The following is a 26,860-nucleotide window of genomic DNA, read 5'->3' as shown; positions in this document are numbered from 1 at the left end:
AGCTGGCATTAGTGTGCCACCAAGCTTTAGTCAGAGTTGTCTGAAAAAAATATGGTTGCCTTTTACTTGTAGATAATCTAAAAGTATAAAATAGTTTAAAAAATAGTTGGAAATAGAGGCAGTCAAGGGGGAAAAAAAACTCTTATACTGTATGTTATGAAACTCATCTGTTTAGGATATGAGTTTACATTTGGCTTTATAGTTCACTATACAAAGTTCAAAAGAACATCGTTTTAAGAGAGGGTAAGTATTACCTTAGCAAGATTGCACAAAGAGAAAACTACGATCCCTTTCTAGTGTAAATGTCAGAAGCAAGAAGGTAGAATAGTTATTTCTGTGTATAGGGAACAGGAAGAACCTTTGCTTGGTAAAACATAATCTTGGCATTCAAAAGTCAGTCCCTGGCTACTGCCATGATCATCTGCCTGATTTTGTGCCTGGGACCGACCTTTCCAAAATTTTCCAACCTTGGTAAATCTACAGATCTGTAGATCTATGTGATCTACAACTCCCAGAATTCTCAGCAAGGGCTATATTGGATAAAAAAAAAATTAAGCTTTGAAATCTATACACCTGCAACTTGCCCAGGCTGGGGAAATACTGAGAATAGGCAAAAATCCTTGAAAAGTCTGTGGCTACAGAAACAGCCTGTTCAATGAAACCTGGGATTTCATACTAGGAATCAGAAGCAAAGAAACTGAAAATAAAATTGCCAACATTCTAATATCCTATACCAATTTTTAAAATACAGTATATGCATGTATACAATTTTGATTGCTAGATCTGAAAAAAGATATAAAGGTATCTTGAGAATATCAGAAGACTTGAGAATCTTTCTTACAGGAAAAGACTGCAACATCTGATTTTTTTAGAAAAAAAAAGATGACTCAAGGAAGATATGGTCAAAGAAATTGTATAATATTATGTATGTGCAGAAAACAATTTCATTAGGACTAAAATGAAGATGCTCCCTAAAATGGGACTTGGTATGATCAAACACCGATACTAAGCATGATTTGGAAAACAGAATAGTGTTCTCTCTGGGGGATAATTCTCCCTATGGTGTAGACTAGAGAAACAAAACATCTCTCTCAGGTGATTTTGATTCTTCTTCTCTGTTGAGTCTAATTGAGAAATGACTCTGAGACCAGCTGTTATGTCTGCCTTTTCCCAAAGATGCTTACTGTAAAGAATTATGAGGTAGCCATCCCCAGTTACAACCCTTCCCTGTTGGGCAACCAATGCCATACAGTCTCTCAAGAAACATTAAACAAAGGGCTGCATGATAAGCTGCCACCCCTCAGATGACCATACAAGTCTTGCTACCAAACTTGCTAGAGAGTAGGAGGAAAGGAAAAATTGATACTGTTTTCCCAAAGTGTAATGACTACAGTGACCCAACTTGACCCCAGCCCAAATAGCCATCCTTTGGAGCAGATGTGATTCTGTAGAGACATCCTTCACTGTTTTGGGGAACAAAGTTGCCTTCAGACCTCACCAGCTACATGTTCTGGCTTCTTTTGCAGTGTCTTCCAAACTCCTAATAAATTCTTTGTGCTTGCAGCTGAATAATTGACATTGCTCATTGATGACAGACCATCTATTAAAGGCATCACTCCTGGAGAGGACAGATGGGTTGATTAATTAGTCCAGTTCTCCTTCTCCCTTCTATCCCCATCATGAACTTTTAAATAAGTGCTTCCCTTCCCTTCCCTTCCCTTCCCTTCCCTTCCCTTCCCTTCCCTTCCCTTCCCTTCCCTTTCCTTTTTTTCTTTGAGGATAGAGCTTCAACACCACTAGTTTTATGACAGTGGGACTTTGCAGAGAATTTTGAATCTCATAGTGAATTGAAACTATTCCTTCTCAAGTAATCAACATCCATTCTGAATTACCTTGATCTACCTTGAAATGTGGGCTTTGTTCAGATCTTAAGCATAGCTTGCTAACAAGAAAGAAAATGATATAGTACTTTAGTGTTTTGCTAATTAATATTTTAGGCTCAATATTTTGTGTGCAGAATTGTAGCACTCTCAAACAAATTATTATTTTTTGATGTAACAAGTAGAACCTTTCCAATCTTTGCCTACATATTCTCTTTAAATATATATAACACATTGCCTGTACATCAAAGCCTTTAAATGCTATCTTCGTATTGAGGAAGTTTTGTTCAAATATAGAAAGTCACATGATTTCTTTCCCTGGCTTAACCATTTGTAAGTTACTAGTCATTTCTGTTATACTGCAGTATCTTTATTTCTTGTTAAATGTAAATATTTTTGACATCAAGTAAAATGACATATTTCTTGAATCTTAATGTGATTTTTTTTTTCAGAATTAATCTTTCCAGCATGGTGATTTTAAAAAAAGAAAATAAAGCCTGAAAAATAGTTTCTGAAATATCAATGCAAAGAGAAACATCTCTTAAAAATTAAGTTCAAAACATCTTTGCTAGCCAGAATTGATGTAATCCATTCAAGTAAGTTTTTGGTAGTGTGAGAAGGATGTTGTGTCCATTTGGAGTGACAGCAGGATTTTCAAGACTCCTGATCAACTTCTCTGAGCCACATTTCCCTGTTGGTGTAAATTATAATTGGGAAAGAGATTTAATACTTTTTCTCTCTTGCTAGGATCTCACCTATTATTCTTCCTTGCCTCCTTGTAGCTACTTTTTAACTACAACATTTATACAATAATTGAGTTTATATGGTCCTCATTTCAGCTACCAGCTAAGGTAGCATACTCTACTGAAATTTAATTGTACCTTTCCTTTTATACAAGGAAATAAAAAATAATTATTGCTCATAATCAATTCATTTAGAATTAACTTTTAACCCTGTGACTGTATAACTCAAACCTTTTGAACTTTGAGAGGTGTTTTGATATTGATGCTGTCCAAGTTTATGGTTTTATGAGAATTTGATGGGGGGGGAAGGCTGTGGTCTACCCTGATTTTGTTCACAATAGTGAGCAAGCAGTTCTATTTATATAATCAAGACCATATGTAGTGGACTTGCTCAAAAGCTTAAAAAATTTGGACAAAAATACATACATGGTTAGAGAAACTGATAAAGCAACATATAGATTTAAAGCCAGAAATATTTTTTTGTTAGGAATTTTGCCAGAAAAATATAATAAAGGGAATATATATTTAATAATACATCTTAACGGCAGCAAGAATTGTATTTGCACAATACTGGAAAAATGAGGAAACTTCTTCAGATAAAAATATAATCAAAAAAATATTAGATTATGCTGAAATGGATAGGTTAACGCTAAAGATAAAGGATAAAGAAGACACAATATTTTTTAACTTGGGATTTGTTTGGTTAGATAATAAAGGTAGAAATTAGAAGTTGGAAGAATACTATTATATACAAGTAAAGAATATCATTATTACTATTATTATGTATATGTAAAATGACCCAGGCAATACACTGTCTTTTAAATATTTATATATGTTAAAGAAAAATGTATAAATAAAAATTATTTTTTTAAAAATACTAGCATTTGGTCATACATGCATAGGACACATGGTTCTGGTTCTTATATTGACTTGAATGTGCTGAGATAAGGACCTGGGCATTTGATTGACACATTTAAAGTGTGACCTAGGCAGTTGTGGCTTGGAACTCTTCTGGGCTCTTTCATTGGGAAGAATCCTAATACACTCTGTATGAACGGCTTATTTCTAGATAGATTGAGCTGTATAATCTTCCCCATTATGGGTATTATATAAAATCTCAAGTTTTACAAGCAAATTTGTTGTTTTCTACATTATCCAGCAACTGCAACTATGTCAGCCAGATGATCCTTTTTGAATCTTCCATTGCTACTATTAAAAATCTATCTACTAATGTTGATTTAGGCTTTGAAGCTTTATCATATAATGCATATTTTTTTCTTTTTTAGAGTCAAACTAGATGTACTGTAATTCTTGGGGCTGTGTTGTATAGACTGCTATTTGTTTTAATTACTTAGTAAATAGTTGGTATGAATTGTAGAGCAGGCCAGATAGTTTTCAACCATTTTTGCTTTTGTAAATACAGATGGAATTAGTTTCTCCCTCCTTTTTTTAAAAAAAATAATGTAATGTAAATTTAAAAATGTGGCCACATATGATCAAACCATCTGACAAACATTGATTGGGTTCACATGTCAAATTAAGTCATTATGTAATAAATCACAGAGGCCTGTTTCATACGTAAAACAAACCAACCAAGTTAGCATCATGCTAACGCAGCTATTGTATCTACGTACTTTGAATTGCAATGAGCATCTTTCTTATTCACCTCCTGCCTTAAGGAGCAGATAGAAGCTCTTATGGGCTGGTTTTAATCAGGAAATTCTTTCATACCCTTTTCCCAGAATCACTTTTTAAAATAATAATTCCAGTTCCCTGAAGCTGTATTTAATTAAAAATAATAATTATTCTTTTTTGTATGCATAATTTGACTATTTAGAGTATGCAATGATTAGAGTAGTTGAAATAGTATGTCTGCTGTAGCGGAACAAAGCCAGCTTTATTCAGATTTAACTTGAATAATCTTTTTGTGTTTTGGCAAAATGTGTCTCCCAAGTCAAGCTGGCAGTTCAGCACAGTAAGTAATGCTCACTTCCCCGTTACTAATTTTAACTGACATAGCCCCTCTGTCTCTAGTGGTAAAAGTTATTTTAATGTGGAGGAATCAACACTGTTTTTGAAGTATAGGCCTTCACTGTTCTTCAGAACAGCATTTTCCATCCTCTTATAAACAACCATGGAAATCTGCCAGAGAGGATTTAAGGGCTACGACTGTTGAGGGAAAAAAAACGTTTTAAAGCTTGGAATGTTCCTTGAGGAAGTGAATTATGCATTTCCTGAAATGCTTCTATTAATAATGTTTTACTGTCATATTTTAAGAAATAGAATAATTGGTTCAAAATTATTGCCTGTTATATCAACCCGCTACATCTCTCCTCGTCTCTCATGTTTTGGGGTGTGTGTGTATAAGAAAGGGCTTTATTTGTCAGTATAGCCATTGACTTCCTTTATTTTTCTACTCTGTTGTTACTTCTTGCCCAGTCAGTCTGTGGTCTGTGGCCATAATGCACTTTGTTTGTTTTTGGTTAAATGTGGTATGTGAATCCAGTCAGTTGTGTTTTAATAAGTCATGTTTAATGGCTTAGAGCAACATGTAAGCTTAACTCTTGGAGATTATTTAACAAACTGTGGCTTGGCTTGCCACATGGATCCAGACAATATATTTTCAAGGAGATGAAAGGAATCTGTGTTACATCAAGTGTCAGGGAACGTTTTACTCAAAGCTGAAAACCTAATTTCAGTTGTGGATGATCCACAATGTAACAATAATGAAATTATAATAAAATTATACCATATATATAACTTTATTAACAATCCTAATGCAGCTAATAAGGTAACTCAAGTCAGATTTGATTCATGATGACTCCATAGACATTGACATATAATTTTGGACAACAATATGGAAGTAGCTTGGCTTGGCTTTCTTCTGAGATTTTTTTTCAGTTCCCCAATCTACTTTACAGCCCTGATATTCCCTGGCAGCCTCCCAGATTTTATCATGCTTAGATTCTGAGCCCAAACAAGATTGGCCAGGTGCTGAAAGCTAGATATCTGTACCACTTATTATTATAGAATATTGTATTAAATTACCACAAGGAAACTACAGAGATTCCAATAATCTGTATCATATTTCATACAAACGTGCATATATTTGATAGATATTAATCTAGATTGGATTTCTTTTTGTACTTATTGCATAAAGCCCACTTACTATAATTGCACTCTTTAATAATGTTACCATTTATCAATACAAGTTTTGAATTTAATAAGAGCAACGAACTGAAGTTATGTTGTTTTATGCTCCTACAAGACCAATATGCTGAATTTATCAGCATTTTTTCTTTTCAAACAATCAGGTTTTAAATATTTTTCCTATTAATAGTTCAATATTTGCTGAAATAGTATGGTACTCTCCCAAGGTCCTCAGTTTTGTTTTTCCTTCAGCCTATAAACCAGGTGTGTCAAACTCAAGGCCCGGGGGCCGGATGCGGCCCACGGGGTGCTTAGATCTGGCCCATGGGGCCGCCCTGGAAACAGCAAAGAATTGTCCTGCAGTGCCTCTGTCAGTGAAAACAGAGCTTGGGAGGGCGTCCCTTCCAAGTTCCGTTTTTGCTGGCAGAGTGTTACAGGAGGCCGTCGCAGCTGAAAACGGGAGCCTGTTTTCACTGGCAGAGCCCTCAGGTCACCTGAGGCGCCCCGACACAAGTGACGTCAAGCTGGCCACACCCACCTCGGCACCCCCCAGGTCAAACACAACTCTGATGCACCCCTCAATGAAATCGAGTTTGACACCCCTGCTATAAACATTATCAAGAAAAACTAAAAGCCTGGTTGAACATAATAGGGCACTATATTTTAACTTTAGCAAGACCACACAATTTTTACAAAGTAGGAGCTATGAGCATATCCTAACAATTGTTTCATGTAGAAAGGAATGTGCCCAAATCATCTGTGTCTCGAAAGGCTGAGCTATTGTTTCTTGTTGGCATGCCATTCTCCAGATAAAAGGATCCCAGATCACATTTCTGATTAGCTGAAAGGAACAGTCCCATCAGCTAATATTTGAAACTGTGCAGTGACTACAGAAATTGACTACCTCACTGTTTTCCAGGCATTACAAATGGATATGTCTCTTTAGCAAATGATACTTTATGGCAGTTTCTTTAAATTCAGGTCCCTTTTTGGATTGAAACTACGGTTCGATTTTCTGAAGAGCTTCTAATGTGCTCCTGCAGATGAGAGAAATATGGGTAGTCCTCAACTTACAACAGTTCACTTAGTGACTGTTCAAAAGTTATAACGGCATTGAAAAAAGGGACATGGCCATTTTTCACACTTACAACCATTGCAGCACCCCCCAGGGTCACATGATCAAAATTCAGATGCTTGGCAACTGGTTCATATTTATGAGGGTTGCGTTGTCCCAGGATCATGTGACCCCCTTTTGCGACTTTCTGACAAAGTCAATGTGGAAGCCAGATTCACTTAACAGCCATGTTACTAACTTAACAACTGCAGTGATTCACTTAACAACTGTGGCATGAAAGATCGTAAAATGGGGCAAAGCTCACTTAACGAATGTCTCACTTAGCAACATACATTTTGGACTCAATTATGCTCGTAAGTCAAAGACTATCTGCAGATGATATGTATGCTGTATTCCTGTTCTCCTTGTCTAACCAAGGGCACTTAATACACCTCTTTCTGGGATCTGTGCATTCAAAATAAAAAAACCCTAGTAGCTTCATTTATCTCCATATATAGTGCCTGGTATTTTTATTTGGTATGCCCTTATACCAAAGTGCAATGCAAGACTTATTTTTTTTTCCCTAACCAAAATCCTATAAGGCATGTTAGGCTTAGAGAGGATGAGTGGCTTAGGCCAGCGGTCACCAACTAGTGGTCCATGGAGCTTTGGCCGAAGGCTGGAGGGAAGTGCTGCTGGTGGCAAGAAGGCCTTGCCGCTGGTTCCAGAGGGTCTTGTTCCAGTGGGACTGAATCATGGCCTGGAACCTGGCTGACCATCTCAACCCGCTGAGCCTCCAGGCGCCGGTACCTGGTCTTGCACTCCTGCAGGTCTTCCCTCTGCTTGGAAAGTCTATGCTTGTAGTCTTCAGTGAGGTGCTTCTGCTGAGCCTCCTTCTTGGTCAGATCCAATTTGAACTGAGCCAGCTGTTTTGCCAACTCTCGTGATGGCTGCTTAGCTCCAACAGCTGCTTCTTCTTGGGGCCCTAAGGAACCTGGGCCGGGAGGCGAGGAGTGGCTGGCAGGAAAGGGGTGAGTAGAGGCTGGCGAGGTGCCCCTCGATGTGAGTGACATCGAGTTGGCTGTGCCCACCCAGTCACATAACCACCTAGCCACACCCACCCAGCCAATCATTAGGCAGATCATATTAGTGGTCCATGGGATTTAAAATTATGAATTTAGTGGTCCCTGAGGTCTGAAAGGTTGGGGACCTTTAGCTTAGGCAACTTCCAGTTCTAAAATCTTGGTCTCCTGTTCCTAGTGCAACACTGTAAGGTTGGTATGCAGTGATATGGCAGGGAAGCTTACATTTTTCTTTTTTTAATTTTGTTTTGAAAACATTGGCAGCTGACTGTTGAGCATTGTAAGAGGTTGAAGGATTCTTCTGGCCCTCTAGTGTGATCTGGATGGGTGCATCTAGATTTTGGACTTGATCAACTCTATAGAGGAGGAGCCACCTCCTCAATAGTTTTGGATCTCCCCCCCCTTTGGTCATGGGAAAGCTGGAATACAGGGTAAGTAATTCCCATTTAATGAGAAAGCCAGATATCCATTTTCAGTTATTTGTTCTAATATTACCCTCGAGGAAAGAACTTTCATTTTGTTGATGATATGATAAATAATTCATGTAATAAATGTTCTAATTACATGATACGTTCTAATTTGTGCATTAATAAAGAAAAATAGAGCATGTGGCTAGGAACATTTTCTCTAGGCATTTCCAGCTGGCTTTATAAAGCATTCCCAGGAGCTTCAGTGCTTAATAGGAAACACCCATTGCTGTCAAAACCTGGGATTATCACATGTCCTACAGCAGAAAATGTTAAGAATGATCTAGCCCTGTTCTATTTAAAGGTTACTAATTTCATAATGGAATTCAATCCGTGAAGATAATGTAATCTGAATATTCTCTGCCCCAACTACAAATTTTTCCAGGAAATCCTAAGAACTATTCTCTATCACATTTATTTCAGAGGAGTAGTTAAACACATAATTATTTTAAAAAGTTTGTTAATGTTAAATCTCAGATCAATTTTTTTTACATTATTTCATAAAACACATAATCAGATATAGATACTTAGCCAAAAATATCAGTCTATATATCTTTTTCAGAACTAATTACCTATTAACTTCTTGTAAAATGCTACAGAATCAAAGAGCCCAATATTATTAAAGTAAGAAGATTTGAAATCATTATAGCAAAGAAGATTAAAAAGTAGCTAACCAGGATAATTTTGAATGCTTATTTTAATAACAGGTCGTTAGTGGTATCCCAAAAATATTGAATGAATACCAAATTTCAATAGATTTCAACGTTTTTTCATTCTTTTTTTAAAAAATTATTTAATTAATCCATGCATTAACAAGACAATCTTTAATCTTAAGGGGGGGAAATTAAAACTATGTTAAAAATACAAACTATGGAGCAAAAAACATTTTATACTTACCAATAGTCATGAGTTCACTATTATAATATGAGCAATATAATACAGTCAGTATAAGACATCACAAAATCCATGCCATATTAATACATATTTCCACATCCTTTGAATAATAGAAACAAGTAAAACACACATATGCAGCAGGCTTTTTTTGTTCTTGTATTTATGAAGTGGCCATTTCAAAAATTTGCATTGTTAATTAGGAATATATAAAATATTGTGCCTGGAGAACAAATGAAAAAGAAATGAAAATTGAAAGAAAAAAAGACTAACTACAGCACATCTCTGAAGAGAAAACTATTACATGTTTTTTTTTTTTTGATAAATTAACTAGATTCTGGGGCCACAGATAATTTCACTGAATCTTCCATTTCATGCTACTCACCTCATCAAATTTTCTATGAGAATGAGAGTATCTTAAAGTATAGTCTCATAGAATTTATAGGATATCTACCTTATCAATCTCTGTTTTACATGATAGACTCATAGATCTCATAAGTGAATTGGTCGGTGGTAAATTTTCTAACTAGAGTTAACAGCCTACCTATAACCAGCTCCTGTAATAATGTAAACACTTTTAAAACAGTGGCTCATATAACTACAGACACTAATCTGGGGTGTGTGTGAGAAATACACTTACCTGCTTACCAAGTCTTCACAGGAGGGCAAATCCATTCAAGAGAAACTGAATCTGTTCCATGAGTGATTAAAAACATCACTAACTTATCTGGATTCCATGTTAGGTTCTTCTCTTTATTTCAGTCCATTGTCACTAAAAGGCAGCAGTTCATAATTTAAGCAGCTTCCTTCTAAAAGGCATGGATTTATATGGAATTTATATTTATATGGAAAGAGGTATGTATTTTATTTGGTTAAAGTCTCCATTATTTCTCTCAGCAGTTCAATAGAAATATTAAGTTCTACTGGCCGATGACCACATAGGAGTCTGTTCCAGCCTCACATGAACTGTATAGAATAATAAAACAGTTGCTTCCAACTCCCAAACCAGTTAAGCAGCCCGGAAGGGTAATATGATACAAAAACACACAGATCAGTTAGCAAACTGGCAAGGGTGTATTCTTTTCTATCCAGTTTCAAATAAAGATAGTCTCCTAAAGCAGTCAACAGGTTTAATTGCTACCCATGGTAATTACCTCGGCCTAATCCAGCAATTCATTGCATATATTGATTTAAAAAAGAAGTACCGTATTTTTTGGAGTATAAGACGCACCAGAGTATAAGACGCACCTTAGTTTTTGGGGAAGAAAATGAGAAAAAAGCTGATTGGCAGGTGGATCGGCCTCCGGAATACCCCCAATCAGCTGTTCCCAGAGGTGAATTTTAGCAACAGGTTCCTTGGTTGTGAGCTCTGTGCCTTGCTTTTTTTTCTGCCTCTGAAACTTCTGAAACACTGTTTCAGAAAAAACTTTTTTTCCTGCCTCTGAAAGCCTTCGAAACAGAGCTTCAGAAAAAAAAAGCCTCTGAAGCTCTGTTTGGGGGCTTCTTTTCTGAGGCTCTGTTTGGGGGCTTCTTTTCTGAAGCTTCTTTTCTGATGCTTTTTTCAGCCTCTGAAACCTCCATTTGAGAAGCCGTGCAGGGCTACATTCGGAGTATAAGACGCACCCAGATTTTTACCCTCTTTTTTTTGGGGGGGGGGAAAGGTGCATCTTATACTCTGAAAAATACGGTATGTCATTGCATTGAAATTACCGTACCTTCTCCTGCCTGCCCACTACAAAAAAATGCTGGTATTCCTAAAACCACCTGATTTGTATAAACCTCAATATACAAACATTTCACTCCACAGAACTATTGTTTCATAGGTGGCTTTCGAACATGAATCTCCTGGGCTTTCTTCATCCTGCTGTACAACCCAAAGATTTTTGTCCCCAAATTGGTTGACCCTCAAATATTGGCCCATGACTATTTATCTAATGGGAAGAACTGCAGTAAAAAGCTTTTGAACAACATGGACCTGGATTGTTTATATAAGCTGCTTTTATGTGTTTTGCATGGAATGTGTCTCAGATTGCAACTGAAGGTACTTAGGCAAATGATTTATATGAGCTTCATGAATACACAACCATTCTGTTCTTTTCCAGATATAGCTCTTGAAAGAGATTGTAACAATTTAGCCATCTTATTGTATAGTTTAAAAGGGAAGCGGTGGCTCAGTGGCTAAGACACTGAGCTTGTCGATCGAAAGGTCGGCAGTTCAGTGGTTCGGATTCCTAGTGCCATGTAAAGGGGAGGAGCTCCCGTTACTTGTCTCAGCTTCTGCCAACCTAGCAGTTCGAAAGCACGTAAAAAATGCAAGTAGAAAAATAGGGACCGCCTTTGGTGGGAAAGTAACAGCGTTCCGTGCGCCTTTGGCGTTTAGTCATGCTGGCCACATGACCATGGAGATGTCTTTGGACAGCGCTGGTTCTTCGGCTTTGAAACAGAGATGAGCACCGCCCCCTAGAGTCAGGAATGAGTAGCATATATGTCCGAGGGGAACCTTTACCTTTACCTTATTGTATATTTACTACTGGTTTACAGGGCTATTTTAATCAGTTGAAAGTAAAAATGATAAAAGACAATGGAACAATAGCTAGACCAGACATAGCCTCTATAATGGATCTGATGTCCTGTTCAGTGACAGCAGTGACAGCAAACAAAGCTGTTCTTAGCCATCATCACTGCATCTGCAGAAAGGGTGCATGCCAAGCTATGATTGATGCTTGACAAGTTTCTATCATCTAAAAATGGAAAAAAAATATTTTTGAAGAAGTGAAATCTTCCATGCATATAAGCTGATGTTTATTTTTCTTGATGTTGGAAACTAGTAATGGTAAAGAACGAGCAGATAGATAATTCTTTCACCCTTGATACATCAAAACTTACATGGAATTCAGATGTTATATTTTTATGTTATAGGAGGAAACCTTGTTAGTCTATACAATTCTATACCTGATTTAATAGCCAAAAATCAGGTAGCACTTTTTCCAGCTAATGCCTTGTACAGTAGCCTTTGACTTACAACAGTTTGTTTAATGACTACTTGAAGTTTTAATAGCACTGAAAAAAGTGATTTATGGCTGTTTTTCACACTTAATGACCGTTGCAGCATCCTTGTGGTCATGTGATCAAAATTTGGACGCCTATCAACTGGCATGTATTTACGACAGTTGCAGTGTCCTGGGGTCATGTGATCCCTTTTGCGACCTTCTGACAAGCAAAGTCAATGGGGGAAGCCAGATTAATTTAACAACTGTGTTACTAACTTAATAACTGCAGTGATTCATTGAACAACTGTGGCAAGAAAAATGAGTAAAAATGATAAACGTTTTACCAAATTTTGGTAAAAACCACTTAAAAAGCATCTCGCTTAGCAACAGAAATTTTGGGTTCAATTGTGGTTGTAAGTCAAGGACTACTTGTATTAAAATGTGTAGCATTTTTGAACTGCTGTTCGTTTCATCAGATCTACAGAGTGGCATAGTGTGCCTTTTAATAACATTTTTTTTTAATTTTTAATTTTTAATTTGATTTATATGCCGCCCTTCTCCGGAGACTCAGGGCGGCTTACAATGTGCTCAGCAATAGCCTTCATCCTTTTGTATATTTATACAAAGTCAGCTTATTGCCCCCACAAATAGGGTCCTCATTTTACCTACCTTAGAAAGGATGGAAGGCTGAGTCAACCTTGAGCCTTGGCGAGATTCGAACCCTGCAGTAATTGCAGGCAGCTGGTCTTAATAACCAGCTTAATAACAGGGTGCCTTAAACCCCTGTACTACCAAGGCTCTTCGTTAGTTAGAAAAGGTAGTGTAGAAGTCTTCTATGAGGCTAACTTCTATGAGGCTAATTTTTGTGTGTTTTCAGTAGCTAATCCTTCTTGAACAAAGAAAATCAGTTAAACAGCTAAAGAAATTACTTGCTGTACAGTGCTTTCTCTTCAATGGTCAGCCTAATTTCTTTCTTTTTTCACGAGAGCAATAACCTATATTACAGCTTTTTTGATTTATTTAAAACTTTCATCACTCTGAGTTAATGAAAAGTGTTCGGTAAGAATCTCATGCAGCGATTTTGGAAAAAAAAAATCCCTTACAGTCTGAACAATTTGCAATAAATGTTTCACGAAGTCCTGCTAACTATGGAGTAAAGCCATGTAATTGCTGATATTGCAAAGAGCCAAAAGATTAGAAGATTCACTAATAACCTCAGCAAGTCAGATGTGGATTTAAAGTCATTACATAAGAGTGGAACCGCATACTTTTTTGATGATTACATAAATCTGAAAGGTTCAATCTCATTAAAAAACCAACCAACCAGTGAATGAAGGATGGGAATACTAGGTAAGCAACGCACAAATATTAGTCTCTTTGCTGAAAACATGAACAAAGGATTCCTCTTCAAAGAATACCAGGATTTGGGTGTGTGTGTGTGTGTGTGTGTGTGTGTGTGTGTGTGTGTGCATCAATGACCAATTGTAGGTTCCTCTGTTGTCAAATAGCATCAGGAAACTTTTCCCCCGTAGAATCCCAGTTCTACTGAAAATTTTATCTAGTCCATATATCTCCAGTTGCGGGTATGGGACTTATTTGATGGGGTTGTCTTCCTACAGGTCCCTCTCTGCTTAGGGAAGTATATGAAATTGTGGTGCTGTACATGTTGTAGAGCAACCTCCACCAGAACACCAGTGATATATACCAGTGATCAGGGGTGAAATGCTCCTGGTTCAGACTGGATTGCCCGATCCGGTAGCGATGGCGGCAGGTGGTTTGGAGAACCGGTAGCAAAATTCCCTGCCCACCCCCCATGCCCAGCTGAGTCACGCGATTATCAGAGGCTGGTTTTTTTTTTACTTTTAAAAGTATTTTTTCCTGCAACCTCTTCGGCCAAAAATTGCTTTTAAAAGTAAAAAAAAAAAAAAAGCCTCTGATGATCGCGCAACTCAGCTGGGATCGTCAGAGGCTTTTAAAAGCATTTTTTTTCTGCAACCTTTTCAGTCGAAGAGGTTGTAGGGAAAAAAAATGTTTTAAAAAGCCTCTTGACGATCCCAGCCGAGTTGCCTGATTGTCAGATGCTTCTAAAAGCATTTTTTCCTGCAACCTCTTAAGGTTATAGAAAAAATGCTTTTAAAAGTAAAAAAAAAAAAAAAGTTGGCCACACCCACCCAGTCACATTACCCATCCCAACAAGCCACGCCCACAGAACAGGTAGCAACAAATTTTACATTTCACCACTGCCAGTGATACCAGTAATCAGAACCTTTTCTTCACCCTTTAAATACCTTTTGTGGCCATGGACCCCCAAGACTTAACTCAGGATTTAAATCATAACATTTCTTTAAGTCTATGCAGACCCCCCCCATGATGACATCGCAGTTCACCTCAGGGGTCCATGGATCACAGGTTGAGAATCACTGAGAATCAAGAGTGTAGTTTGGCAACAAAGAGAAGATAACAGATTCCTTAACCTGACCTAAAAGACAAGCATTCTCTTCATCCTAGAGTCTAATATTGCATGTATCTTAAAATGGGGGTGTACTAAATTCACTTGCAATTTGACCTAGTAAAGTCTGGATATGTCAGGTCTGATTGGGACGATGGTTTTATAGCCTCTAATGGCTGCAGGGGAAAAAGAATTAGGTTACTGGAGGGGATGGACCTGATATTTTGGGGTCTTGAGGAGAAAAATATTTTTATCCGTTTTAAAAAGAATTATTTTACCATTTAATTTCAAAAATGCAAATTAGGAGTCTCCAGAAACAGGGCTAGAGGTTTACAATCCTGAGTGCATGGATTCAGGTAGGTTGTCCCTGTTTTATGAAAGTTTATTTAAAATAATATATTTATTATATTATGAAGTGTTATACAAATAGTCCTCAACTTTCAACAGTTCATTTAGTGGCTGAAAAAAGTGACTTACGACCATTTTACACACAACCGTTACAGCATCCCCATGCTGTATCTGCCGGGATCAAAATTTGGACACTTACTTACTTACTTACTTACTTACTTACTTACTTACTTACTTATTTATTTATTTATTTATTTATTTATTTATTTATTTATTTATTTATTTATTTATTTATTTATTTTGTCACATTTCTATGCCGCCCAACTCCTAAGGGACTCTGAGCGGCTTACAACAAAGAATAAAACAATGCAAACAATCCCATAAAAAAAATGTTAAAAAGAAAAACATTAAAACATTAAAAACTTTAAAAACGTTAAAACACATGCACCCCTATTCATGGCCGGGTCTCGCAAGATCATTATAACGAGATCAACAGCCCCAGGCCTGCCAGAAAAGCCAGGTCTTCACCGCTTTGCAGAAGGCCAATAGGGTGGGGACGGTCTGGACCTCAGGAGATAATTGGTTCCAGAGAGCCGGGGCAGCCACAGAGAAGGCCCTCCCCCGCGGGCCTGCCAGCCAACATTGTTTAGCTGACGGGACCTGGAGGAGACCGACTTGTGGGATCTTACCGGTCGCTGGGAGCTATGTGGCAGAAGGCAATCTTGAAGATAGCCTAGCCCTGAGCCATATAGGGCTTTAAAGGTAATGACCAACACCTTGAATTGCACCCGGAGACCAATAGGGAGCCAGTGCAGCTCGCTTGACAACTGACTCATATTTATGATAATTGCAGTGTCTGGAGTCATGTGATCACCTTATACGACCCTCTGACAAACAAAATCAATGTGGAAGCCAGATTCACTTAACAACTGTCTTACGAATCTGCATACAGATGGGAATTTGAACAACTAGCCTTGTGGTGTAGCTGGAACAATCCTGAACACACTCAAAACTGTAGAAATGATAGTAGATTTTAGGAGAAACTGTCATATACTACCACCTCTTACAATACTAGACAACACAATATCAACAGTAGAGACCTTCAAGTTTCTGGGTTCTATCATATTTCAAGACTTAAAATGGACAACTAACATCAAAAACGTCATTAAAAAAACACAACAAAGAATGTTTTTCCTGCACCAACTCAGAAAGCTCAGGATGCCCAAGGAGCTGCTGATTCAGTTCTACAGAGGAATTATTGAGTCTGTCATCTGCAACTCTATAATTGTCTGGTTTGGCTCTGCAACCAAACAAGACAGGCACAGACTTCAATGGATAGTTAGAACTGCAGAAAAAACAATTGCTACCAGCCTGCCTTCCATTGAGGACCTGTATACTGCATGAGCCAGAAAGAGGGCTGTGAAAATATCTATACAGACCCCTCACATCCTGGACATAAACTGTTTCAACTTCTTTCCTCAAAAAGACGCTATAGGGCACTGCATACCAGAACAGCCAGACACAAGGACACCCCCCCATGCCATCCCTCTGCTAAACAACTAATTCCCACAATACTGTCAAACTGTAGGGCTGTGTTACTATTATTCTCATCTTTCCTATTATTTATCTCCTTATCTTCTTATGACTATAACTTTGTTGCTTGTATCTTACGATTTATATTGTTTTATTTAGTATTGTAGTATGATTTATGTTGGTTGCTTATGTAGTATCCTATGATTATCACTAAGTGTTGTCTCTTATGATTCACAATAAATGCATTTTTATGATGATTATGATCACGATTTATCACTTGTTGCTTGCATGTACACTGAGAGTTTATGCATCGGAGACAAATTCCTTGTGTGTCCAATCACACCTGGCCAATAAAGAATCCTGTAAGTCAGTCTTTTGGAGATATTTATTTATTTATTTATTTTATTTTATTTTATTTTGTTTTATTTTATTTATATACTGCCCTTCTCCCGAAGGACTCAGGGCGGTGAACAGCCATAATAAAAACAATGTACAAAAATAGAATTTAAGAGAAGATTAAAATAATTAAATCATGGGCTGAATTTAAAACTCTCATTTTAAAACCAATTTTAAAACCCCATTAAAACCAAATTAAAATCATTTGTCCCATCAGAGCGGCTTGCTGGAATAACAGGGTCTTCACTGCACGACAGAAGGCACGGAGGTCGGGGATCCTTCGTATGTCTGGGGGTAATTCATTCCAGAGGGCAGGGGCCCCCACAGAGAAGGCTCTCCCCCTGGGGGTCGCCAGTCTACATTGTTTGGCTGACGGCACCCTGAGGAGGCCCTCTCTGTGTGAGCATACCAGTCGGTGGGAGCCAATCGGTGGCAGAATGCGGTCTTGTAGATAGCCAGGTCCTAAGCCAGGGAGCGCTTTAAAGATGGTAACCAACACCTTGAAGCGCACCCAAAAGACCACTGGGAGCCAGTGCAGCTCGCGCAAGAGGTTTGTTACATGGGAGCGACGGGTCGCCCCCATTATTACTCGCGCGGCCGCATTCTGGACCAGTTGGAGCCTCCGGGTGCTCCTCAAGGGGAGCCCCATTTAGAGAGCGTTACAATAGTCCAGACGGGAAGTGAGGGCGTGAGTGACTGTGCGCAAGGCGTCCCAATCCAGAAAGGATTGGGACGCCTTGCGCAATGTATATATGCAATGTCTCATGCACATACAAAAGGGGTAGGATTTACAGCAAACAGTTTGTTGTTCTGCATCTTCCCCCTCCCTCCCCCAGTTCATTCTCATGGAATGAGACAAAGTACAGTTCTCTGAGAGTTTTTGTAGCATACACACAAAAAGTACAAGTATCCATTACCAAACTAGGAAACATTGTGCTAGAAGACAGTGGGGTTCAACCCAGGGGTGAAATCCACTTACCTTTGCTACTGGTTCGCAAATGTGAGCGTGCTTGCTACGCTCACACGCGCCTTCTCCATGCATGTGCAGAGGGACAAAAACAGGACGTGATGATATCCCGGCGGGTGGGCGGAGCCTCCCGCTGCTGACACTACCAGTTCGCCCGGGCTGGATAGAACCGGCCAAATTTCACCACTGGTTCAACCCTGATGTCTAGACCTCAAGGCCTTCTACTCTGAGAGTTATAATTGTGTAGAAACAGCTGCTTATCTCTCAAGGAGAGTAAGATTTTGCTTGTTAGAATAGTGTGGAGCAGAAGAGCAGAAACTCTAGCAAGCAGAATAGTGGATGTTAGAGGAGTCTTCAGTTGAACAGACTTTCTTTTCCTAGTCCTAGATAATAGCTGTTTGAGCTTTTTTCCCCTGCTTCATTGGAATGAACAAAGCAGATTTAAATTAGTTAAACTTCCTGTTTCTTGCTCTTTTGATATATTCTAGTTTGTTTAGGTGCCTGATTATTATTTATTTATTTATTGATTGATTGATTCAATTTATATGCCACCCTTTTCTGGAGACTCAGGGCGGCTTACAATGCGTTAAGCAATAGCCTTCATACTTTTGTATATACCTGCTTAGTAGGGCTTTCGGGGGGGCCCTAAGCGGTGTTCTTTTTTATACAAAGTCAGCTTATTGCCCCTACAAACCATTTTGTGGGGGCAATAATTTGGTAATCATTTTACCTATCTCGAAAGGATGGAAGGCTGAGTCAACCTTGAGCCTGGTGAGATTTGAACTTGCAGTAATTGCAGGTAGCTGGTGTTACTTAATAGTGCTTTGCTTATGGACTTTGCTCCCCTGCAGGTTGAATAGGATTGTATCCAGAATCTTTTTATGATGCAGAAATCATAAAAAAAACCTGGTTCACAGTCATGGCAATAGAGAGGTATTTAAAACAATACTAAATTAACTTTATGAATGTTTGTACCACTTCATTGGTCTTGAACTATCCACTCATTATGCACTGCCCATTATAGTGAAAAACCCTGCTGCTTTTAAAATTGTATTTAATTAGTAAAGAAGAAAGGAAATGTTTAAAAAGTGATAAACATGTTTTAAAAGGAGAGTCTGGCTTCTGGTTCAGAAGCACACCAACTTGGATTAAAGGACTAATTTGCACATTATGTACATCTTAGGGCTGACAGTAAAAACTGGAACATTTTAGATGTTTCAAAACATGGCAACTCTGGAAAATCTTGTAAAGGCATTTTCCCTGTATGCACAGCCAGTTTCTGTATGAAGATGTATCTGAGTAGGAAAGATGTACAGATAGTCCCCAATTTACAATGGGTTACTTATTGACCATTCAAAGTTATGACGGACTTCTCCGGGGCTTCTTATGACCCAAATTCAAAGTTCCAACATCCTCCTAGGTCATGTGACTGCATTTGATGTGCTTGGCAACTGGCCCACTTCTACAGTTGTTTGTGGTCATGTGACCACAATTTATGACACTTTTTTGCCGGAAACCAATGCTTCTGGTTGCCAACAATGGATTTGCTTAACAATTGCTGCAAAAAAAGAATCAAGTCAGGTGCAGTTACCTAGTGATCTGCTTAAGGATGGGAACAATTTATCACTGTAATTCTAGGCTCAATAACAGTTGTAAGTTGACGACTACATGTAGGCAGTGCAGTATAGTATGGCACAAGTACTTATGTGCAGACTGTTATGTTTAGCCTATCATTTTAGTAGTCCACCAGACTAGAAACTGGGAGATGGTGAGTTCTAGTTCCACCTTAGGCACAACTGGGTGACCTTAGGAGTCAACAATGACCTAAAGGCACCCTCCAACAAACACATTTATATTATGCCTTTTATAAAGGAGTTCAAGATATAGAGTGTTCTCTTCTACTCTTCTCCATGACAAGGTTGAGCTGCATGAGAGCAACTTAAGACAAAGACACCCCTGAGCTGCTTCCCCCTAGAGTAGAGGGAGTAGACTAGCTTGTAGGGCTGACTAAAACCTGGGTCATCCTGATTTAGCCCAACATTGGAAGGGCTAAACCACATTGTCTCTTTCCCAATTTTAGAGTCTGATAATTGGGAAGGAAGGAGGTGCCAAAAAGGGACGATGATAAAATAGATATTCCTAACCTCCACTGCTCAGAGCTAACCAGCTCTTGTTGCTTGCAAGGCACCAGCACATTACTTTCCAAAGTATTCAAGTAGACTGACTTTCTCTCATGGGTCCAGTAAAAACCAGATCTCCCAAGTCGTGCCCAACAAACAGGAAGTGTAGTTACGTTGTGCTGTTCCCATGTATATCAGCAAAACTTCCTGCCCATAGCCTTATCTTGTCCACAATACTGGAGGAATGGATAACCTTGAGGGTTCAACCTTGTTGAATAGCAGACAACTGTTTCTGAGATAAGCTGGAGATGGCAGGGAGACGGAGATGATCACAGTGTATACATAATATAATAACACTTATTTCAGGTTGCTGCTTCCATTTTAACTCAGTCTGTTGTGATTAATGTGGCCGCTTAAGTTAAACCGTTTTGAACCTGTGCCAAACCTCCTTCAGATCTGTGGCCATAGCGGGAGAGGTTTCTATTAGGGCAACCTAATTAAAAACATTAAAAACAACCACCTGTGAAGGTGCTTTTTCAAGAGGCAGCTGGACTTTCTGGTTTGTCTTTGAAGATTTCGCTTCTCATCCATGAAACTTCTTCAGCTCTGAATCTTGTTTTTCTCTGAAGACGTTTCTCTTCTCATCCAAGAAGCTTCCTCAGCTCTTAGCTTCAAAGAAAAACCAGAAAGTCCACTTGTCTTTTGAAAAAGCACCTTTGGGACAACCATGACCTGGATGACTGAGAATCTCCATAGACAACCATCTATGAAGTTCTTCACCTCGATGATAAACCCAGAGAGGAAGCCTTGGTTTTGAGTGTTGGGAGTCTGGGATGAAATATCGGGCAGGCGTCTAGAGTGGATAAGGTCCGCTGTGGCTCGCGCGTGGATGGGAACTGAGCGGATCATTTCCGCGGCGTGAAGTTTCACCTCTTTTTGTTCTAGCAGGTGGACGATCGATCCCAACTGGGGAACGGTCGCATTTTTTTTTCTCCTTTAAAAAAAAAAATGATGCAAGCAGATACTTGGACGCAGAGTCCGGCTCTCGTGTTTTATGCAAAACGGTGAGCCGGTTGAACGAAAAGAAGAAGAAAAAAAAAAGCCCTTCGCTGTAATACGTCGACGGTTCCTAGTTCCCGCCTCATACCAGCTAGCAAGGTGCCGAAGTGAATCAGCCTGGTTGGAGATCCAGCGCCAGAGAGCTAAGAAGCGGCAGCGCCAGGCGAGGGAAACTTTGCAGACTTTGCAAGAGAATCGCGGGTGCCGATGTCAAACTAGGTGCTGGATCGGGGTGAGAGGGAGGATCAGCCAAGGTTCCCGCGTCTGGGGGAAGGGAAGGGGGGGTCGGTTTGCTAGGAAGAGGGCTAAACGGGAAAAGAGGGAGAAAATGGACGTTCGTAGTAGAAGCGTCCACGCTGCCGAGGACAGCCCGGAAAACCCACCCTTGCTTTTCTTCTCTTCCAGGAGACCCCCGCGTCTCTGCAGGACCGACCAAAATGACTGAGTGATCATCTCGGGCTCGCTGCCTTCTCCGGCTTCCCCCGATCCTCCAGGAAACCGCAGCTTGAAGGAAGGTGTAGAAAAGAGCGCGGCTCGCTCAGGTACGGACGACCCCCCCCCGCGACCCCGGAGCCTGAAGAGCGAGCAGTCTATATACATGCATAATGTATATATATATATATATGGCCCCCGCTTGCCTGCTTGCTCAACAGCAGCCTCGGCGCTGCTCGGCGCAAATGCGCAGTTGACAAGTCTGGTTTGGAGGGAGGGAGGGAGAAGAGGCGAAGGGCGGGGGTAAAAGGCACGTTGTTTTCCTCGGTTGGGGCTTCCCAGCCCAGAGTGGGCTTTTCCGGGACCGGCTTATTCCAGCCTTCCGAGCGCCGGTTGCTCTTTGTTCGCTCGGCCGGGCCACCTGAGCTCCTGTGTATCGCGATCCGGAGAGCCCCGGCAGACAATGGTGGAGCCGCTTACGAAGCAGACCGAAAAGTAGGAGCATCAGAGCAAACCGGCTCTAGCCGGGAGGCGCTGGAGGAGGGGAATTGAATTGACGCCGGACTGCGAGAGCGGTTTTCAAGGAGAGCAGGCGCAACTGAAGGGGTGGATGTTGGCTCTGCTCTCCTAGATCCTTTTTTAAATTATTTTTTTTTAATAAGAAAAAGAAAGAAAAAGAAAGAAAGAAAGAAAGAGAGAGAGAGAAGGGCCTGCGGTCGCCTTTGTCACATCTCCTCCTCTCCCCCCCCCTTTTGGCAGTAAGTTCAGCCTTCGATCATGTTGGAAGGAAATACAATCCGGCCGGGCGAGGGTGTTGGATTGAGCCGCCTTCGGGAGCATTGAGAGGAGGAGGAGGAGGAGGAAGGTTTCCGGTGTTTAAAGTTTGTTTTTTCGGCTCAGCCATTGATGGGTTGGGAGAGCTGGGTTTGTCGAGCGTGCATCCTGCCCTAACGGGAAGGGAAGCTCTTGGTGACATGTGTGATGCGCTGGGGGCTTTTGAAACAAAAGATGGGGAATGTATCACTCACTGTCTTTGGCAATGAATGGGAGGGAGGGGGCAACGTGCAGGATAGAAAATACACCCCCTTTCCTCGTGTAAAAGTCTCGTTTCATAGGGATCCCTTACCACTGGTTATGATCCCTATGCAATGACCAATATTTTTCTGTGTGTGATTGCTGGGAAGCCTCTACCATGGTTGATGCAAGGACTGCTCATGTCCCCCTTTTTTGCAAGCTGTTTTCCCAGCCTGCCAGAGCAAGAAGTACATAGTTGATACAAAAAAAAATCAAGGCCTTTGGTGGGGGAAAAAAGCTGTCCCATTTTCCCACTGAAATATAAATGGAGGAAAGTGACAACCTTTCTGCCTGTCTTCTCTCTTAACTGATGTATCTAACAGTATAGTTTTGCAACAAGGGCTTTTGTTTTGAGAATTGTAGATGTATTGATAAGCAGGCATAATACAGGTTAAATATTTTTAATTGTATGATTGGGTTTAACGCAGAACCCTTATTCTTTTCTCTGGAAAACCCTGTGACTTTAATAATTGTGCAGAATTCAACCGGTCAGTTTTATTTAATAAATAAGTCAACCTAGCAAGCTAATAGTAAGTGCACAAAAACTTGGTCCAAGTGAATATGTTGTATTCACTGTTAAGTGTTCTTGATTTTCTTTTTGCTCCCCCCCCCACCTTTTTTGCTCTGTTAATAAAATACTAATGTTATAATCTTCTCTCCAGATTAACTTTGAGCTAGAATTCTTGCTGGTTTAGGCTGCAGCCATGAGATACTCAGTACTTCTGAAAGTGAGTTCAAGTTGTTTATCCTCTATCCCAATCCCTTCTGGAAGATAAAAGCAGATGTTTGACATTCTCTGCTTCAGGAATGTGTATTCCACTACTAGTGCAGAGTGTCAAAAATGGTCAAGACTGTTTTGAGTTTGCAGTGTCTGAAAGGGAAGCTGTTGGTTAGATTTGTCACAGGTTAAATGAAAAGGATACCCCAAGGTTTACTACTCTTAGTAGTAAGAGTGAGTTGGATATAGTATTTATGAATAGTTATCCATTCCTTAGATATCTGAGGTCTATATTGTAGAAACTAGACTACCAACTCTTTCTCCAAAGACCAAGCTAGATACTTTGATGGCAGATCTGTTTCCTGAAAGCATGCATCTTGCTCAAGGGATAGGAGACCATATCTGTCAGAAGGAATAGCCAAAATAAGTCATTTTCCCTTGCTTGGAAAATATATATTTTCTATTTCAGTTTGATAGAACCCAATATTTTTTTTTAAAAAAATTGTTTTACTTTGGCCTCTGTAGTAATTTCATTTTTTCAGACATTTTATATCTATGTCCTTTGAACTTTCTGACTTCATTCTTAATTTTTCTTGTCTGACCATATTTGGTTTTATCCAGTTCTGTTATTCATTTCTGGCAGAGAAGTCTAGAAGAAGGTAGTGCATTCCTTTTTCCTTCATATTTACTCTCAGGAAAATTTTTAATGCCATTAGTGGTACTGAGGTTGGAAAATTCCTGGAGTGAGGAAAATTCCTGGAGAATTTGGTGGTAAAAAATATAGGGCAATGAAGACGTTTTGAATCCCCATTGCTCTCAAGATGTTGATTAGAATATCCTTGGGAAGTTCTGCAGAGCTAAATCTAGCTCTCAGTGATTCCTCAGGCTTATCTTGGTAGTACCCATCGTAGTTGTAAACCAGGGGTGGCAAACTCAATTTCATTGAGGGCCGCATCAGGGTTGTGTTTGACTTTGGGGGAGGGAGGTGGGCATGGCCAGGGGTGGGTGTGGGCGTGGCTAGCTCAACATCACTCATCTTGGAGGCACCTGTTGTGGCCTGAGCGCTCTGCCAGTGAAAACTGAGCTCTGTTTTCACTGGCAGAGAGTTGCAGGAGGCCATTGCAGCTGAAAATGTAGCTTGAGAGGGCTGCACACAGCCCTCCTGAGCTCCATTTTTGCTGGCAGAGGCACCACAGGCCTGTCTTTCGTTGTTTCTACGGAGGCCCCCGCAGGCCAGATCTAAGCATCTTGCAGGCCGGATCCAGCCCCTGGGCTTTGAGTTTGACACTCTTGTTGTAGACAGTAGAATAAGGTAAAGTTATCCAACCTGCCTGGCAAAGTATTCTTGTTTAGCAGAAGGACTCTGTACATTCTTCCTGGTCTTTTCAAGGCTTATCAAACTATCAAAATAACTTGCATGTTACCAGAAAGTTCTAAAAAATATAATTACCCCCTTCATGTTCAGTCTCAGTTACAGAATGTTATATTATTATGCGTAAGCGTAGTTCTTTGAACTTACCTCTTGAACCCTTAGGGATGATTCTTCCACTCTCTGGTCTCCAACAAAGATTGGACAGTAATTATTTTCATGGACCATCCTGAGCTTATATGTGGCTTGTTTCAGATGTGAAGCCAACCCCTGTAGTACATTAACTATAATGCACATGCGAATTAAGCCATTATAACTAATTCTACAAGTGATGTCTGAAAGAAAGCATGGCATAATGTAATGCATGAATCTATATTGTTTCTGATAATAGATAAAACTTTATGCCATTTATTTTTGGATTTTATCAGGATACTGCTTATGCAGTTTGCCAGGAAGAGAAGAGGTAAAGCAGATTTATCAACTGAAATATTTATCAACTTGTTGGAGCTGAAATAGATATGTCATGAGTATACCAAGTCAATAGCAAAAGGTTTGGCAAACTTGGGTGTTCTCCACATAAACATTCTTAATGACTTGAGAAGAATTCTAAGTTAACATCCTATCTGGTTAAGTTATTGGCGATATCAAGCTGTTGGCATGATGATCTGGATATGACTTAATTTTTAGGGAAAGTCTATACAGGTAGTTCTTGACTTACAACAGTTCATTTAGTGACCGTTTAAAGTTACAGTGGCACCTAAAAAATTGAACTATGACTATTTTTCACACTTATAACCATTGCAGCATCCCCATGATCAAAATTTGGATGCTTGGCAACTGTTTCCTATTTATGACAGTTGCAGTGTCTTGGCGTCATGTTATCCCCCTTTTGTGACATTCTGACAAGCAAAGTCAATGGTTGAAAGTGTGAAAAACGATTATAAGTCACTTTTTTCAGCGCCATTGTAATTTTGAATGTGTAGGAGATGACCAGACCGACCCCGAGGGAGGGGTCAAATGCGTCATCAGTCATGAGTTCCTGCGCACCCATAAGAGATCTAAGTCCAGCCCACTGTGAATTCCTTTCTTAACTCCTGTTTTTCCCAAATTTCTCTTGACTGTTAGTAGTTCAGATTCTCATAGGGAGCTTAAGCTTGCAATAAATCTTTATATATTTGAACTTCCTCAAATCTCCTGATTTCCCCTGCACTTGACAGAATGGTTGCTAAATGAACTGTTGTAAATTGAGGACTACCTGTGTTTATGTCTTGATCTAGCTTTTTAATGAGATTTTGGGTTAGAAGAACTAGGATAATCCTGAATAAAGCCCATGTAAATTGCCAGAATTTCAGATATTGGGGATAGTTAGGCCGATGGACGGACAGACAGGTGGATAATTTTACATTTAAAGCATTATACACATGCATACAATCTTAACTTTTAAAGCATTTTACAATATAAAAGTTTACATTTAAAAAGACAGCTGCATACATATATTTAACTTTTGTGTGTCGGGGGGGGGGGAGGTTACTGTCAAAAGCAAAAGAGGCGAATGCTTCCAACATCTTATCTTGGTTTGGTTTGGTTTTGCTTTCTTCAGCTTTCCAGGTTTTGAAAAGTGTTGTTTCTATTTTGTTCATAGAAGTATATTTTCATTGAAACCAGGGATATAAGGCAGCACTTATTCATATTTATAGTTACTGTGTATTTTGCATGATACAATTTGTCTTTAAGCAGAGCAAGCTCCAGACATTTTGGCAAAAACATATTCTGGCGCCCCCTATGGTTCAGTTCATCATCTGATTTTTTTAGGGATTTCAAAAAGCCGCCTTCTGGCGGGGAGGGTTCCCTTCAGGTTTTTTGACTTTTATGCTTTCAATTTTCAGCCTTGAACATTTTTTTTTTCTTTTCTTGAATGGAATCAACAGTCTATAATTTTATTTACATCAACATGCATTGTTGCCATATGGCAACCATTCCACAAAATTATATCTAGCCCTTCAGCAGGATTGTTGGCACAGGGAATGCGCTATTATTGTTTTTTTTGCCTTTTTTAAAATTGTGGTTTTTAAAAGTCTTTTTTATTTGAGTTAATAGATGATAGATGAGATGGAGTCTTCTGAAGTGGTGGGTGGAGT

General features: G+C 39.5%; 1 protein-coding gene across 4 annotated transcripts in view; it reads left to right on the top strand.

Annotated features, from left to right (window-relative positions):
• LRRC8D (leucine rich repeat containing 8 VRAC subunit D) overlaps positions 1–26,860 on the top strand; it is a 76,074-nt gene that overhangs the window by 9,179 nt on the left and 40,035 nt on the right. For 2 of the 4 annotated variants that reach the window (XM_070941212.1, XM_070941211.1), the window contains exon 2: positions 21,535–21,671. The gene's annotated coding sequence lies outside the window, so the exon portion shown is untranslated. Of the gene's footprint in view, positions 1–21,197; positions 21,362–21,534; positions 21,672–26,860 lie in introns of those variants that run through there. The other 2 variants (XR_011600244.1, XM_070941210.1) reach the window with 2 other exon arrangements.

The sequence above is a fragment of the Pituophis catenifer genome, unplaced genomic scaffold (assembly GCF_029215685.1).
Source record: "Pituophis catenifer annectens isolate HBS135680 unplaced genomic scaffold, rPitCat1.0.hap2 SCAF_3, whole genome shotgun sequence".
Taxonomy (NCBI): Eukaryota; Metazoa; Chordata; class Lepidosauria; order Squamata; family Colubridae; genus Pituophis; species Pituophis catenifer.
Note: the sequence above shows the minus strand (reverse complement) of the source record. Positions and strands in the feature narration are given on the sequence as shown.